Source organism: Trematomus bernacchii, unplaced genomic scaffold, assembly GCF_902827165.1.
Source record: "Trematomus bernacchii unplaced genomic scaffold, fTreBer1.1, whole genome shotgun sequence".
Taxonomy (NCBI): domain Eukaryota; kingdom Metazoa; phylum Chordata; class Actinopteri; order Perciformes; family Nototheniidae; genus Trematomus; species Trematomus bernacchii.
This window is the reverse complement of record NW_022987907.1, coordinates 74,899-93,083: the sequence shown is the minus strand read 5'-3', so window position 1 is coordinate 93,083 and position 18,185 is coordinate 74,899. Positions and strand designations below refer to the sequence as shown.

The window sequence follows — 18,185 nt, the reverse complement described above, 5'->3', positions numbered from 1 at the left end:
CAGGAGTCTAGTACCAGGAGTCTAGCACCAGGAGTCTAGCACCAGGAGTCTAGTACCAGGAGTCTAGCACCAGGAGTCTAGCACCAGGAATCTAGTACCAGGAGTCTAGCACCAGGAGTCTAGCACCAGGAGTCTAGTACCAGGAGTCTAGCACCAGGAGTCTAGCACCAGGAGTCTAGCACCAGGAGTCTAGAACTAGGAGCAGTGGGCAGCTATTGTACAGCGCCCGGGGAGCAATGGGAGTGAGGGGGGTGTCCGGTGCCTTGCTCAAGGGCACCACGGCAGGGCAGGAGGTGAACTGGGACCTCTCCAAGTAGAAGTCCACACTCCATATTTAGGTCTGGTCGGGGACTTGAACCGGTAACCCTACGGCTCCCAGTCCAAGCCCCTACTGACTGAGCCACAGCATCAGATCCATGGATGATATCCAGTCTTTTGTTAAACATGGTGATCCTGAGGTGAAGATCCTCAGTACTTCAGCATCACCTGGAGAGAGACAGGAGATATTAAACATCACATATTGATCTGTAAGTATCTATACACTCATTTATTGTTTTAACAGCTACTTACCTGTACTTTCACTCTTACTCTGTTGCTGCTTAAACTCCTGAATTTCACACACACACACACACACTCACACACACACACACACACACACACACACACACACACTCACCTCGCTGAGCCACTGGCTGTAGGCGGAGGTCCTGGTGAACACGGTGGGTTTCTTCTCCTCGTTGCAGACTCTGGAGGAGACGAAGCTGGTGACGCCGTGAACGAACCATCGACCGTCTGTAGAGACGCAGCTGAGAGGCCCCCCCGAGTCCCCCTGCAGTCAACAGGAAGTACACACAGTCAACGGGAAGTACACACAGTCAACGGGAAGTACACACAGTCAACAGGAAGTACACACAGTCAACAGGAAGTACATACAGTCAACGGGAAGTACACACAGGCAACAGGGAGTACACACAGTCAACGGGAAGTACACACAGGCAACAGGGAGTACACACAGTCAACGGGAAGTACACACAGGCAACGGGAAGTACACACAGTCAACAGGAAGTACACACAGTCAACAGGAAGTACACACAGTCAACAGGGAGTACACACAGTCAACGGGAAGTACACACAGGCAACAGGGAGTACACACAGTCAACAGGAAGTACACACAGTCAACAGGAAGTACATACAGTCAACAGGAAGTACACACAGTCAACAAGAAGTGTAAACAGTCAACAGGAAGTGTAAACAGTCAACAGGGAGTACACACAGTCAACAGGAAGTGTAAACAGTCAACAGGAAGTACATACAGTCAACAGGAAGTACACACAGTCAACAGGAAGTACATACAGTCAACAGGAAGTACAAACAGTCAACAGGAAGTGTAAACAGTCAACAGGAAGTGTAAACAGTCAACAGCTGGTGGTATTGACTCACGTTGCAGCCGGACACCCCGCCCCCCCCAGCACAGATCATGGTGTTCTTCACGTTGATTCCCCACCAGTCGCTCTGGCTGCAGACGCTGTGACCAACAACAGGAAGTAGAGCCTGCTGCAGGCGGTCTGGCATCGGCCCGTGAGCTGAGGACAGAGAGAGACACTTAATAAAGACTTTAGAGAGCTGAGGACAGAGAGAGACACTTAATAAAGACTTTAGAGAGCTGAGGACAGAGAGAGACACTTAATAAAGACTTTAGAGACTTCAGCAATGTAAAGTGGACCTATCATGCTATATTTAAATGATATATTGTAGGGCCATACCTATATAAGGTATATTTATACGTTTCTGTTTTCAAAATACCAAACAGATCATGCATTTTAGCCATGCCTCATTTCGCTCTATGCTGTTTGCTGTCTACGGGTCTGATTCTGCTGACCACGCCCCCCTGCAGGAGAGGGGAGACGTGCTCTGATCAGCTGCTGGGCTGTCAGAAGAGGGGGAGAAAAAGAGATCTCCGTCCTCCGTGTTTTATTATATAGAGTCGTTATTCATTTGTTTTAAAGCTCAATAAATAACAAAGAAGACCTTTGACCGGCACTTTTATCATTTTGTCCGGAAGATTTAAACTTTAACGGACATCTTGACCGGCGAAAGAAAGTGAAACTGAAACTCTGCCGCACGGTCCCCTGGTTCCTTGGAAGAGGCGGAGAGGTGGGTGTTTGTCATCTGCTGGTGGACTAACCGGAGAGAGTTACAGTGCTTGCCTCGACGGGGAGGGATTGCATTGAATTAAAGCAGCGGGAGCAAACGCTTGCCTCGGGGAGGGAGAAAGAAAGCCACAGCGGAGAATAAACAGAAGGGTAACCATGGTAACTATGGGCGGGAAGTCTTCTTCGCTGCTTTTGTGGCAGACTACAGCGCCACTTACTGGCCTGGCATATGTACTACAGCGTCTCCAGCGCTTTCTAGCGTCAATGGCCGGCCGTGGCCCAACCCCACATTCCCCTGATAGGTGGAGAGTTGGCCCAATAGCCGTAGCGCCACCGTCCTGACGTCAGGACAGTGTTCAAATCTGGATCAGTTTTGATCAGATCCGTTGCAGCTCCTTTTTTAGAGATTTGGGTATGGAGGAAAATAGAGAGGGTTGTGTTTTCTGACACTTGGTGAGTTCCCTGGAACACCGGGGACACATATTCATGTAGAAAAGACGTACACAAGTGCATTTTGCATGATAGGTCCCCTTTAAGTCTCGTGACGCTGTCTCTTAGAGCCAATCAGAGGTGAGGATCTGAGCCTGTCGTCAGTGACGGTGTTGAATCAGAAACCAAAAGCTGTTAGCCGTAAGCTGTTAGCCGTAAACTGTTAGCTGTTAGCCGTAAACTGTTAGCCGTAAACTGTTAGCTGTTAGCCGTAAGCTGTTAGCCGTAAACTGTTAGCCGTTAGCCGTAAGCTGTTAGCCGTAAGCTGTTAGCCGTAAACTGTTAGCCGTTAGCCGTAAGCTGTTAGCCGTAAACTGTTAGCCGTTAGCCGTGAGCTGTTAGCCGTAAACTGTTAGCCGTTAGCCGTAAGCTGTTAGCCGTAAGCTGTTAGCCGTAAACTGTTAGCCGTTAGCCGTGAGCTGTTAGCCGTAAACTGTTAGCCGTTAGCCGTAAGCTGTTAGCCGTAAGCTGTTAGCCGTAAACTGTTAGCTGTTAGCCGTAGTTATTTCAGCATCATTTTGTGTGTGTGTCTGTGTGTGTATGTGTGTGTGTTTACTGTAGAGGTTTCCCCAGCCGGAGATGTAGCAGGGCGTCCCGTGAGGGGGGGTCTCTCCGGGGGGGGGGGCAGGCAGGCGACCCCCACGCTGTCACTCAGGACGGGGCTCTTATCCAGCTTCAGCAGCGCCAGGTCGTTCCTGAGAGAGGACGTTACACAGGAAGTTGAAATGATTTGTGCTTTCAAAGCAGCTTCACTGACTCGCTCCTCTACACGCTGCTGAGACCCTCTACACGCTGCTGAGACCCTCTACACGCTGCTGAGACCCTCTACACGCTGCTGAGACCCTCTACACGCTGCTGAGACCCTCTACACGCTGCTGAGACCCTCTACACGCTGCTGAGACCATCTACACGCTGCTGAGACCCTCTACACGCTGCTGAGACCCTCTACACGCTGCTGAGACCCTCTACACGCTGCTGAGACCCTCTACACGCTGCTGAGACCCTCTACACGCTGCTCAGGACCCTCTACACGCTGCTGAGACCCTCTACACGCTGCTGAGACCCTCTACACGCTGCTGAGACCCTCTACACGCTGCTGAGACCCTCTACACGCTGCTCAGACCCTCTACACGCTGCTGAGACCCTCTACACGCTGCTGAGACCATCTACACGCTGCTGAGACCCTCTACACGCTGCTGAGACCCTCTACACGCTGCTGAGACCCTCTACACGCTGCTCAGACCCTCTACACGCTGCTGAGACCCTCTACACGCTGCTGAGACCCTCTACACGCTGCTGAGACCCTCTACACGCTGCTGAGACCCTCTCCACGCTGCTGAGACCCGCTACACGCTGCTGAGACCCTCTCCACGCTGCTGAGACCCTCTACACGCTGCTGAGACCCTCTACACGCTGCTGAGACCATCTACACGCTGCTGAGACCCTCTACACGCTGCTGAGACCCTCTACACGCTGCTGAGACCCTCTACACGCTGCACTGCTGAGACCCTCTACACGCTGCTGAGACCCTCTACACGCTGCTGAGACCCTCTACACGCTGCACTGCTGAGACCCTCTACACGCTGCTGAGACCCTCTACACGCTGCTGAGACCCTCTCTAGAGACATCTGCTAAAAATACAGAAAGCTTTTATCAGACATGTTCTACGTCTTTGTCTAATTTGGAAATTCAATAGAGCGGTTTAAAAAATAATTTGCTGAATAAATGTCACTAATGAACTAAAGTGAACTAAAGTGAACTAAAGTGAACTAAACTGAACTAAACTGAACTAAAGTGAACTAAAGTGAACTAAACTGAACTAAACTGAACTAAAGTGAACTGATTGATTGATTGATTGAAAAGTTTATTAACAGCTTGTATATTGGGTACAGTACAGTACAGCTCAAAACATACAATTGTTAAGGGGATGCAGACCAGAGAAAGACTTTCGTCTTGTTTACATCAGGGTCCCCCATTTCCAATTCATCATATCATTTAAGACATATAAGACATATTTGACATACAGATGGCTTATTTACAATTTACATACAGGTGGTTTTTTACATACAGATGGCTTATTTACAATTTTCATTTTAGATTTCGTTCTAATACATCCTAACCGGACATTTAAGACATACCAAGTCTACAGATATACAGTTAGTAACAGAGTCTAAAATGCGAGTATATACATAGATGGGGGGGGGAAGCTGTCCATTGTACGACAGGTTGAGATTTGTACCATTACCGGGGCCAGTTTTGCAATGCTCTCCCCCGAAGGTGCTCTTTAAGAGCTAAAGTGAACTAAACTGAACTAAACTGAACTAAACTGAACTAAAGTGAACTTAAGTGAACTAAAGTGAACTAAACTGAACTAAACTGAACTAAAGTGAACTAAAGTGAACTAAACTGAACTAAACTGAACTAAACTGAACTAAAGTGAACTAAACTGAACTAAAGTGAACTAAACTGAACTAAACTGAACTAAACTGAACTAAAGTGAACTAAACTGAACTAAACTGAACTAAAGTGAACTAAAGTGAACTAAACTGAACTAAACTGAACTAAAGTGAACTAAACTGAACTAAACTGAACTAAACTGAACTAAACTGAACTAAAGTGAACTAAAGTGAACTAAACTGAACTAAACTGAACTAAACTGAACTAAACTGAACTAAAGTGAACTAAAGTGAACTAAAGTGAACTAAACTAACTAAACTGAACTAAAGTGAACTAAACTGAACTAAAGTGAACTAAAGTGAACTAAACTGAACTAAAGTGAACTAAAGTGAACTAAACTGAACTAAACTGAACTAAAGTGAACTAAACTGAACTAAACTGAACTAAACTGAACTAAAGTGAACTAAAGTGAACTAAACTGAACTAAACTGAACTAAACTGAACTAAAGTGAACTAAACTGAACTAAAGTGAACTAAACTGAACTACACTGAACTAAACTGAACTAAAGTGAACTAAAGTGAACTAAACTGAACTAAACTGAACTAAAGTGAACTAAACTGAACTAAACTGAACTAAAGTGAACTAAAGTGAACTAAAGTGAACTAAACTGAACTAAACTGAACTAAAGTGAACTAAACTGAACTAAACTGAACTAAACTGAACTAAAGTGAACTAAAGTGAACTAAACTGAACTAAACTGAACTAAAGTGAACTAAACTGAACTAAACTGAACTAAGGAACTAAACTGAACTAAACTGAACTAAAGCTGAACTAAAGTGAACTAAACTGAACTAAAGCTGAACTAAACTGAACTAAAGTGAACTAAAGTGAACTAAACGTGAACTAAACTGAACTAAACGTGAACTAAAGTGAACTAAAGTGAACTAAAGCTGAACTAAACTGAACTAAAGTGAACTAAAGCTGAACTAAAGCTGAACTAAACTGAACTAAAGTGAACTAAACTGAACTAAACTGAACTAAACTGAACTACAGTGAACTAAACTGAACTAAACTGAACTAAACTGAACTAAAGTGAACTAAACTGAACTAAACTGAACTTAAACTGAACTAAACTGAACTAAACTGAACTAAACTGAACTAAAGTGAACTAAACTGAACTAAAGTGAACTAAACTGAACTAAAGTGAACTAAAGTGAACTAAACTGAACTAAAGTGAACTAAACTGAACTAAAGTGAACTAAACTGAACTAAAGTGAACTAAAGTGAACTAAACTGAACTAAAGTGAACTAAAGTCAACTAAACTGAACTAAACTGAACTAAAGTGAACTAAACTGAACTGAAGTGAACTAAAGTGAACTAAACTGAACTAAAGTGAACTAAACTGAACTAAACTGAACTAAAGTGAACTAAACTGAACTAAAGTGAACTAAACTGAACTAAAGTGAACTAAACTGAACTAAAACTGAACTAAACTGAACTAAAGTGAACTAAAGTGAACTAAAGTGAACTAAACTGAACTAAACTGAACTAAAGTGAACTAAACTGAACTAAACTGAACTAAAGTGAACTAAAGTGAACTAAACTGAACTAAACTGAACTAAAGTGAACTAAAGTGAACTAAAGTGAACTAAACTGAACTAAACTGAACTAAAGTGAACTAAACTGAACTAAACTGAACTAAACTGAACTAAAGTGAACTAAACTGAACTAAACTGAACTAAACTGAACTAAACTGAACTAAACTGAACTAAAGTGAACTAAACTGAACTAAACTGAACTAAACTGAACTAAAGTGAACTAAACTGAACTAAAGTGAACTAAAGTGAACTAAACTGAACTAAACTGAACTAAAGTGAACTAAACTGAACTAAACTGAACTAAAGTGAACTAAAGTGAACTAAACTGAACTAAACTGAACTAAAGTGAACTAAACTGAACTAAACTGAACTAAACTGAACTAAACTGAACTAAAGTGAACTAAACTGAACTAAACTGAACTAAACTGAACTAAACTGAACTAAACTGAACTAAACTGAACTAAAGTGAACTAAACTGAACTAAAGTGAACTAGGAACTAAACTGAACTAAAGTGAACTAAAGTGAACTAAACTGAACTAAACTGAACTAAACTGAACTAAAGTGAACTAAAGTGAACTAAACTGAACTAAACTGAACTAAAGTGAACTAAACTGAACTAAACTGAACTAAAGTGAACTAAACTGAACTAAAGTGAACTAAACTGAACTAAAGTGAACTAAAGTGAACTAAACTGAACTAAAGTGAACTAAAGTCAACTAAACTGAACTAAACTGAACTAAAGTGAACTAAACTGAACTAAAGTGAACTAAACTGAACTAAACTGAACTAAAGTGAACTAAAGTGAACTAAACTGAACTAAACTGAACTAAACTGAACTAAACTGAACTAAAGTGAACTAAACTGAACTAAACTGAACTAAACTGAACTAAACTGAACTAAACTGAACTAAAGTGAACTAAACTGAACTAAACTGAACTAAACTGAACTAAAGTGAACTAAAGTGAATTAAACTGAACTAAACTGAACTAAAGTGAACTGAACTAAACTGAACTAAAGTGAACTAAAGTGAACTAAACTGAACTAAACTGAACTAAACTGAACTAAAGTGAACTAAAGTGAACTAAACTGAACTAAACGGAACTAAAGTGAACTAAACTGAACTAAACTGAACTAAAGTGAACTAAACTGAACTAAACTGAGCTAAACTGAACTAAACTGAACTAAAGTGAACTAAACTGAACTAAACTGAGCTAAAGTGAACTAAACTGAACTAAAGTGAACTAAACTGAACTAAACTGAACTAAACTGAACTAAACTGAACTAAAGTGAACTAAAGTGAACTAAACTGAACTAAACTGAACTAAAGTGAACTAAACTGAACTAAACTGAACTAAACTGAACTAAACTGAACTAAACGGAACTAAAGTGAACTAAACTGAACTAAAGTGAACTAAACTGAACTAAACTGAGCTAAACTGAACTAAACTGAACTAAACTGAACTAAAGTGAACTAATCTGAACTAAGCTGAGCTAAAGTGAACTAAACTGAACTAAAGTGAACTAAAGTGAACTAAACTGAACTAAACTGAACTAAACGGAACTAAAGTGAACTAAAGTGAACTAAACTGAACTAAAGTGAACTAAACTGAACTAAACTGAGCTAAACTGAACTAAACTGAACTAAAGTGAACTAAAGTGAACTAAAGTGAACTAAACTGAACTAAACTGAGCTAAAGTGAACTAAACTGAACTAAAGTGAACTAAACTGAACTAAAGTGAACTAAACTGAACTAAACTGAACTAAACTGAACTAAAGTGAACTAAAGTGAACTAAACTGAACTAAAGTGAACTAAAGTGAACTAAAGTGAACTAAAGTGAGCTAAAGTGAACTAAACTGAACTAAAGTGAACTAAACTGAACTAAACTGAACTAAAGTGAACTAAAGTGAACTAAACTGAACTAAAGTGAACTAAAGTGAACTAAAGTGAACTAAACTGAACTAAACTGAACTAAACTGAACTAAAGTGAACTAAACTGAACTAAAGTGAACTAAAGTGAACTAAACTGAACTAAACTGAGCTAAACTGAACTAAAGTGAACTAAAGTGAACTAAACTGAACTAAACTGAACTAAAGTGAGCTAAAGTGAACTAAACTGAACTAAACTGAACTAAAGTGAGCTAAAGTGAACTAAACTGAACTAAAGTGAACTAAAGTGAACTAAACTGAACTAAACTGAACTAAAGTGAACTAAACTGAACTAAAGTGAACTAAACTGAACTAAACTGAACTAAACTGAACTAAAGTGAACTAAACTGAACTAAACTGAACTAAAGTGACCTAAAGTGAGCTAAGCTGAACTAAAGTGCACTAAACTGAACTAAACTGAACTAAAGTGAGCTAAAGTGAACTAAACTGAACTAAACTGAACTAAACTGAACTAAACTGAACTAAAGTGAGCTAAAGTGAACTAAACTGAACTAAACTGAACTAAAGTGAGCTAAAGTGAACTAAACTGAACTAAAGTGAACTAAACTGAACTAAACTGAACTAAAGTGAGCTAAAGTGAACTAAACTGAACTAAACTGAACTAAAGTGAGCTAAAGTGAACTAAACTGAACTAAACTGAACTAAACTGAACTAAAGTGAGCTAAACTGAACTAAACTGAACTAAAGTGAGCTAAACTGAACTAAACTGAACTAAAGTGAACTAAACTGAACTAAAGTGAGCTAAAGTGAACTAAACTGAACTAAAGTGAACTAAACTGAACTAAACTGAACTAAAGTGAGCTAAAGTGAACTAAACTGAACTAAACTGAACTAAACTGAACTAAACTGAACTAAAGTGAGCTAAAGTGAACTAAAGTGAACTAAACTGAACTAAAGTGAGCTAAAGTGAACTAAACTGAACTAAAGTGAACTAAACTGAACTAAACTGAACTAAAGTGAGCTAAAGTGAACTAAACTGAACTAAACTGAACTAAACTGAACTAAACTGAACTAAAGTGAGCTAAAGTGAACTAAACTGAACTAAACTGAACTAAACTGAACTAAACTGAACTAAAGTGAACTAAAGTGAACTAAACTGAACTAAACTGAACTAAAGTGAACTAAACTGAACTAAACTGAACTAAACTGAACTAAACTGAACTAAACTGAACTAAACTGAACTAAACTGAACTAAAGTGAACTAAACTGAACTAAAGTGACCTAAAGTGAACTAAACTGAACTAAACTGAACTAAACTGAACTAAAGTGAACCCTGTGTCATATCCGCAGTAAGAGGTAAGACACAGGATAATAAGAATAAAACATCATGTCATTCACAGTATAAATACAGATTAGAAACACTGAGCAACTTAATGTACATATATACAATGTGCATTAGGATAATAATGAATATAAATACTTATATCTAGATGTCTTTGTGCATTAGGATAATAATGAATATAAATACTTATATCTAGATGTCTTTGTGCATACGGATAATAATGAATATACATACTTATATCTAGATGTCTTTGTGCATTAGGATAATAATGAATATAAATACTTATATCTAGATGTCTATGTGCATACGGATAATAATGAATATAAATACTTATATCTAGATGTCTTTGTGCATTAGGATAATAATGAATATAAATACTTATATCTAGAGGTCTATGTGCATACGGATAATAATGAATATACATACTTATATCTAGATGTCTATGTGCATTAGGATAATAATGAATATACATACTTATATCTAGATGTCTTTGTGCATTAGGATAATAATGAATATAAATACTTATATCTAGATGTCTATGTGCATTAGGATAATAATGAATATACATACTTATATCTAGATGTCTTTGTGCATTAGGATAATAATGAATATAAATACTTATATCTAGATGTCTATGTGCATTAGGATAATAATGAATATACATACTTATATCTAGATGTCTTTGTGCATTAGGATAATAATGAATATAAATACTTATATCTAGATGTCTATGTGCATACGGATAATAATGAATATAAATACTTATATCTAGATGTCTATGTGCATTAGGATAATAATGAATATACATACTTATATCTAGATGTCTATGTGCATTAGGATAATAATGAATATAAATACTTATATCTAGATGTCTATGTGCATGGGAAGCCTTTGCATTCAAACATTAATGTAATGCATTGATTTCAAAAGAGATATCTTTAATAACAGACCCTCTAGCCACGAAGTCGATGTCCCAGTCTGGATGAACGATGACCCTCATCACGTCTCTGAGCTGCTCCGAGCCCTCCTGCTGGCTCTGATCGTGTTCGCCCAGAACCACCCGGTACACGTCTCCAGGCCTGAAACACAGGGTATTACATATCGTAGGATTTTATCTTAAGTCTCATTTACTTCACAGATGACATGTGTCAGTCGGGCTGTCTTTGTCACACCTTTCATACAAAGACTGGACACCTTCTGGTCTCTAGCATCCATCCCCAGGCCTGATAGAAGCATATCATACACAGTGACATTCAGTCCAGGTGGGTGTGATAAAGCTCTCTCTCTCTCTCTCTCTCTCTCTCTCTCTCTCTCTCTCTCTCTCTCTCTCTCTCTCTCTCTCTTGATGCAGTGTGTAATAAAGCTCTCACGTGATGCAGTGTCCGGCGGTCAGCACCCAGCGGGGGGCGATCAGAGTTCCTCCACAGGTGTGATGGAACCGGCTGCCGTGCTTCACCTGCAGAGAGATCTGAGGGGGGGGGCAATAAAAAGAGTGATAACAGAATAAAGGCCAGTTAAATGATGTTAGAGCATATTCAAATTCCCATCTGTGTGTGTGTGTGTGTGTGTGTGTGTGTGTGTGTGTGTGTGTGTGTGTGTGTGTGTGTGTGTGTGTACCTGCCAGGGCCAGCTGTGGGGCCTTGCCTCCTCTCCGTTCACCACCCTGCTGGTCTCAGGCTGCAAAGCAGGGGTCCCACATCCAAACACTACAAACACACACCCCAGAAATTAAAATAACATCATAAATCAATAGATCAATAAATATGAATGAACACTAATAACGTCTTCTACTCACCGTGCGCCGCCTGCAGCAGCAACAAGAGCACCGTCTGCATCATGGTGTCAGTCTGCACACACACTCTGATCACCGCTCTTATAGCCTGTCTGTGTGTGTGTGTGTGTGTGTGTGTGTGTGTGTGTGTGTGTGTGTGTGTGTGTGTGTGTGTGTGTGTGTGTGTGTGTGTGTGTGTGTGTGTGTGTGTGTGTGTGTGTGTGTGTGTGTGTGTGTGTGTGTTTGGAACATGTTTGGAACATGTTATCAGCGTCTCTGCAGATTGTCTCTGGGAAGACCTTCCTGTTCCACAGATGCATCAGTTCTCTGAGTTTGCACATTATTCACCTGTTTGTGAGAACACGTGTGTTAGTAAGAGTTTGACCTACGATCCTGGAAGTTAAGTTTAATGTCTGGTCTATCTGAATGCACCTGCCCATTGCCTGAACAAGTTAGATGAAGCCTATCACAGTGCACTGAGACTTGTCACAAACTGTAAAGCACTTACTCATCACTGTACCCTGTATGCCAAGGCAGCCATCACTTACTGTACGGAGGCTCAGTCACTGGTACACGTTTATTTATAAAGCTTTGTTGGGTAAACTCCCGTATTCTATCTGCTCTCTGATAACACAGAGAGAGCAGCTATTGTCTGAGATCGCATGATGTAGTCTTGTTAGATGAGCCAAGAGCAAGGACTGTCTTAGGTGAGACAGCTCTTATGTGCAGCTCCACTTGCTTGGAACAATCTACAGCAAGAATTGAAACTGAGCAATCTCATTCCTCTGCATGTTTTTAAAGCTAGGCTAAATGAAATGCTCGTTGATACTATGGGTACTTGTAAATGTTGATAACTATGTAAATGTATCCTGTAAATATGTTGTATGATGTCCTTTATTGTTTTATGTTTCACGTGGAACCTATTTGCTGCAGGTCTCCCTTGAAAAAGAGATCTATGATCTCAATGGACCATCTGGTTAAATAAAGGTTTGAAATGAAATGAAATTGTCTCTGAAGTAAGGATGCAAGAAGGCTTCAGCTCAGGGAAGATGTTCCTTGTAAAGTTCTCCAAGAAATGTTGTTATTTAATTATTGAAAGATTATATATAAAGGATGCTGGAGCAATGCAACAGCGTGAAAATATGTATTAGAGTCATTGTATGTGAAGTTATAAGTACTGATTATGCAAGAACTAAAACCTACGGAGGCCGAAAGGTGCAAACATGCTGCAGCGACCCAAAACCCTTCCATCAGGAGAACGAGCTGCAGCTTCAGAGACGATGCAGAAATGAAACGCTGCAAGAAGGTCAAAACACAACGCCCAAAATAAACCCATAAAACATGTGAGGCAACAGAGACAGTCAGTAAGGGTATGTTATGGTGAGGTATGTTTCTTCATGTGGACATTTGGGTTTCTATATCTGCATCCTTTCTGAAGCTGCTTCTCCTGATGGAGGACCTCCATATGAAACCACTACACTGGTCCCTGTGTTTCTCCTGATGGAGGACCTCCGTATGAAACCACTACACTGGTCCCTGGGTTTCTCCTGATGGAGGACCTCCGTATGAAACCACTACACTGGTCCCTGGGTTTCTCCTGATGGAGGACCTCCATATGAAACCACTACACTGGTCCCTGGGTTTCTCCTGATGGAGGACCTCCGTATGAAACCACTACACTGGTCCCTGGGTTTCTCCTGATGAAGGACCTCCATATGAAACCACTACACTGGTCCCTGTGTTTCTCCTGATGGAGGACCTCCATATGAAACCACTACACTGGTCCCTGGGTTTCTCCTGATGGAGGACCTCCGTATGAAACCACTACACTGGTCCCTGTGTTTCTCCTGATGGAGGACCTCCATATGAAACCACTACACTGGTCCCTGTGTTTCTCCTGATGGAGGACCTCCGTATGAAACCACTACACTGGTCCCTGGGTTTCTCCTGATGGAGGACCTCCATATGAAACCACTACACTGGTCCCTGTGTTTCTCCTGATGGAGGACCTCCGTATGAAACCACTACACTGGTCCCTGTGTTTCTCCTGATGGAGGACCTCCGTATGAAACCACTACACTGGTCCTTGTGTTTCTCCTGATGGAGGACCTCCATATGAAACCACTACACTGGTCCCTGTGTTTCTCCTGATGGAGGACCTCCGTATGAAACCACTACACTGGTCCCTGTGTTTCTCCTGATGGAGGACCTCCATATGAAACCACTACACTGGTCCCTGTGTTTCTCCTGATGGAGGACCTCCGTATGAAACCACTACACTGGTCCCTGTGTTTCTCCTGATGGAGGACCTCCATATGAAACCACTACACTGGTCCCTGTGTTTCTCCTGATGGAGGACCTCCGTATGAAACCACTACACTGGTCCCTGGGTTTCTCCTGATGGAGGACCTCCATATGAAACCACTACACTGGTCCCTGTGTTTCTCCTGATGGAGGACCTCCGTATGAAACCACTACACTGGTCCCTGTGTTTCTCCTGATGGAGGACCTCCGTATGAAACCACTACACTGGTCCTTGTGTTTCTCCTGATGGAGGACCTCCATATGAAACCACTACACTGGTCCCTGTGTTTCTCCTGATGGAGGACCTCCGTATGAAACCACTACACTGGTCCCTGGGTTTCTCCTGATGGAGGACCTCCGTATGAAACCACTACACTGGTCCCTGTGTTTCTCCTGATGGAGGACCTCCGTATGAAACCACTACACTGGTCCCTGTGTTTCTCCTGATGGAGGACCTCCATATGAAACCACTACACTGGTCCCTGTGTTTCTCCTGATGGAGGACCTCCGTATGAAACCACTACACTGGTCCCTGGGTTTCTCCTGATGAAGGACCTCCATATGAAACCACTACACTGGTCCCTGGGTTTCTCCGTAAACTCTCAACGTCTCTTTGTGATTGAAAGTTAGCAGAGAGCTTGCAGAGCTGTAAAATCTAATATGTGCATCTGAAATATGTCCACTGGCCTCACATTAACGTGATTGAAGAGGACGCTCACACTTTGACCTGATGTCATTTACTGTGGATAATAAACTCTCTGCAGCTTTATTCACGCTGCTGTCACTGCGCTGCACACGTCCCATCATGCATCACATCTGAAAACACGCTGCACACGTCCCATCATGCATCTGAAAACACGCTGCACACGTCCCATCATGCATCTGAAAACACGCTGCACATGACCCATCATGCATCTGAAAACACGCTGCACATGTCCCATCATGCATCTGAAAACACGCTGCACATGTCCCATCATGCATCTGAAAACACGCTGCACATGACCCATCATGCATCTGAAAACACGCTGCACATGTCCCATCATGCATCTGAAAACACGCTGTGGGAGTGATTCGGTCCTGAAGAGATTAATGGATCAGTTTCCCCGAGGAGGAAGAGGAGGCGTGAAGAATCAAGCCCAGACTGAGACCCTCAATCTGAGACCCTCACTCTGAGACCCTCAACCTGAGACCCTCAATCTGAGACTCTGAGACCCTCAACCTGAGACCCTCACTCTGAGACTCTGAGACCCTCAACCTGAGACCCTCACTCTGAGACCCTCAATCTGAGACTCTGAGACCCTCAATCTGAGACCCTCAATCTGAGACCCTCAACCTGAGACTCTGAGACCCTCAATCTCAGACCCTCAGTCTGAGACTCTGAGACCCTCAATCTGAGACCCTCAGTCTGAGACCCCCAGACCCTCAACCTGAGACCCTCACTCTGAGACCCTCAATCTGAGACTCTGAGACCCTCAACCTGAGACCCTCACTCTGAGACCCTCAATCTGAGACCCTCAATCTGCTTCTCCTAGTGGAAATGTTTAGGGACGTTGCACGTTTGCACCTCTCGGCCACCGTAGGTATATATTTTATTTCACTGTGCAATATGTAACCTTACATTCTGTTTCCTTCACCTGCACTATTATATTCAAATCCAATGTACTCTGTTTCATTTGCACTATTTTTATTTTTATTTTGTATTATTATTGTTATTGTTATGTTGTTGTCTTATGTCCTTTATACAATAAGCTGCACTGTTGGAGGACCTGAGGTTTTCATAACTACACTGTAGCTTCTGTATGATAATAAAACCCTTAAGTCCTTGAGACCCTGCCTCAAACACAATTGAAAACACTTTGTAGACCGAGCATTATTCCATACGTAGCACATGAAACCAGTGAATGTCTTTATCAGACACGTCCCGAGGACTTCTGTATCATGTTTCAGATCATAACGTTTAACAGCTCAATATATCTAGATTTCATGATAAATGTCAGGATATGGTCTGCAGTAAAGTGATATGAGCTGTCCCGTTTACTGTTGCTCTCGGAGAGGAGAGGTTTCCGTCGTTCTGCTGAGCCGTGAGTCGATGTTTCCACAGAGAGCAGCAGCTTCTCATTCAGACAGAGACGAATGATCTGAGCGTACGGCCAGATTTATTCCTCTGAAGGGTTTCAGAAAGTCTGAAACGTGACGGAGCAAATGCTGCCAATTAGAGCCTCAGACATAAATCTCTCTTTGCTGCTGTCACATGCTCAGTTTCCACTTGAGAGCAGGAGTATCTGTGGTTACTAAAGGATATGAAGGAGGCTGGATACATGCACAGCTTCATGATATCAGCTTTCAGCAGCACACAGGAAACAGGGGCATGATATTATTGGTTAGCTCACGCTGTGCAGCAGATCTGCCAGAGATTCATAATACTTTCCATTAAACACAGAATGCAAAGTATTAAAGGAGAGTATTAGCTTATATGTGTGCTGGTTCCGGATTTATATTTATATTTAAACACCTGACCACCAAACCAGGACTAGAGAGACAACTGACGCTAACAAATAGCCCAACAGAATCAAGAAAACACGAAAATAATTGATAATAAAACTAAAATATGTTAAACTAAAGTTGCTTTTTTTTAATGTATTTATTTCAACAAGGACCGTGCATACAAATACAAATACATAGATTTGAGCTAATAGCTAATTTCCATCTGCAGTCCTTTGGCAGGTACATAACACTCAACAACCACTAAAAACATTGCATTGTGAAGCTACAACCGTTAGCCAGTTAGCTTAGCTTAGCACAATGACTGGAAACAGATGAGAAGGCTAGCATGGAACAGTCCAAAGGTAAAACAACAGAAAGCATCCACTAGCAGCATTTAGACTCACTAATTGACTGGCTATATCTTGTTTTTGACTTTGAAACAATTATATAAAAAAGATAACATCTTTGCTATGCTAAGCTAAGCTACTCTCCTGCTCGACGGTAGCTTCATATTCCGTTCAGATTGTGAGAGTGTTTTTAATCTGTTCCTTCAATGCTTAACGTTTACCACGGAGGACAGGAGTTGGAAATCGAAGCTTGGATTTACGTCACACCCAGGCTGACAGCGTTCAAGAAGCTGGAAAACCGTTAGCTTCGTTAGCTTCGTTAGCTTCGTACCCCTTGATAACAGCGCTGTATTTTGAGATTTAAACTCCGTAGCAAGGATTACAGGTGACTTCCTGAGCATGACATACGACTTCAGGGCGACACAGGAACTCTTATCACTAAAACAAATATTTCGGAAGTTGGAAATATGAGCTGGGAATTCTGTCAAACTGGAAAACCGTTAGCTTCATTAGCCATTGTTAGCATAGCCATTTGATAACGCAGTATGCTGTATTTTGTGCCTCCTAACCTGTAGCAACATGTCAGAGGAATATTTGAACAGTACTTTGTGCACGACAGACTAAGTGCTAATAATAATGTTGTGGTTGTTGTCTTGGCTGAGAGATACTGTATCTGTGGTTCTAGTTGGCATGATTACAGATTTATAGAAGTTCGTCCTCCATTAAACATCATATCAAATGCTCCCGGGCTGTTTCCTATCATCCTCTCCTCTGTGAGTGCAGAGGATGTTAGCTGGTGATGAAGAAGCTCTCAGACGTCATTATGTCTTTATGTAAACTTGTAGCCTCGGGCGTTTTAACTGAGACTCGGATCTGTCTTCCATCAGGACATCGTAGAGTTTCATCTCATTACTGCAGCACATGTAGTACTTTCTAAAACATGAACTCAGTGTGTCCTCCCTGTTTCACACTCCCCTGCACTCGGTCTGCAGACGGTCCTGTTTCTAATTCATTTCTGACACAATGCATGAAGAATCAGAGGAATGCAAAACAGCACCGCTGCTATCTGTGTGTTCTGCACTCAGACGTCACCTCACATTCAGCTGGACCTGAACCTGGTCCAGGTTCAGGTTCAGGTTCAGGTTCAGGTTCAGGTTCAGGTCAGGGAAAGTGATACTGGAGCTTGTTGAGGTTTAACGTCAAAGCTGAGCGTGTTTTGGCCTCCAGTGTCCTGTTCTGATTGTGGAGAATAAAGAGAATAAAGCAGAGGTCACCGTCAGCGGGACTACAAAGTGAAGCCGGGGAAAACAAAAGAGCAGAAGAAGAAGAGGGCGAGTCATAACAAGGTGAGTACAGCTCTCTTTCATAACCGGCACTGATGGATGAAGAGTTCAAAATAAATCAAGT

The 18,185-nt window shown here is 41.6% G+C and overlaps 1 pseudogene; it reads right to left on the bottom strand.

Annotated features, from left to right (window-relative positions):
* Positions 1–468: 468 nt before the first annotated feature.
* Positions 469–11,710, bottom strand: LOC117470218 (annotated as a pseudogene).
* Between the last annotated feature and the right edge of the window lie 6,475 nt (positions 11,711–18,185).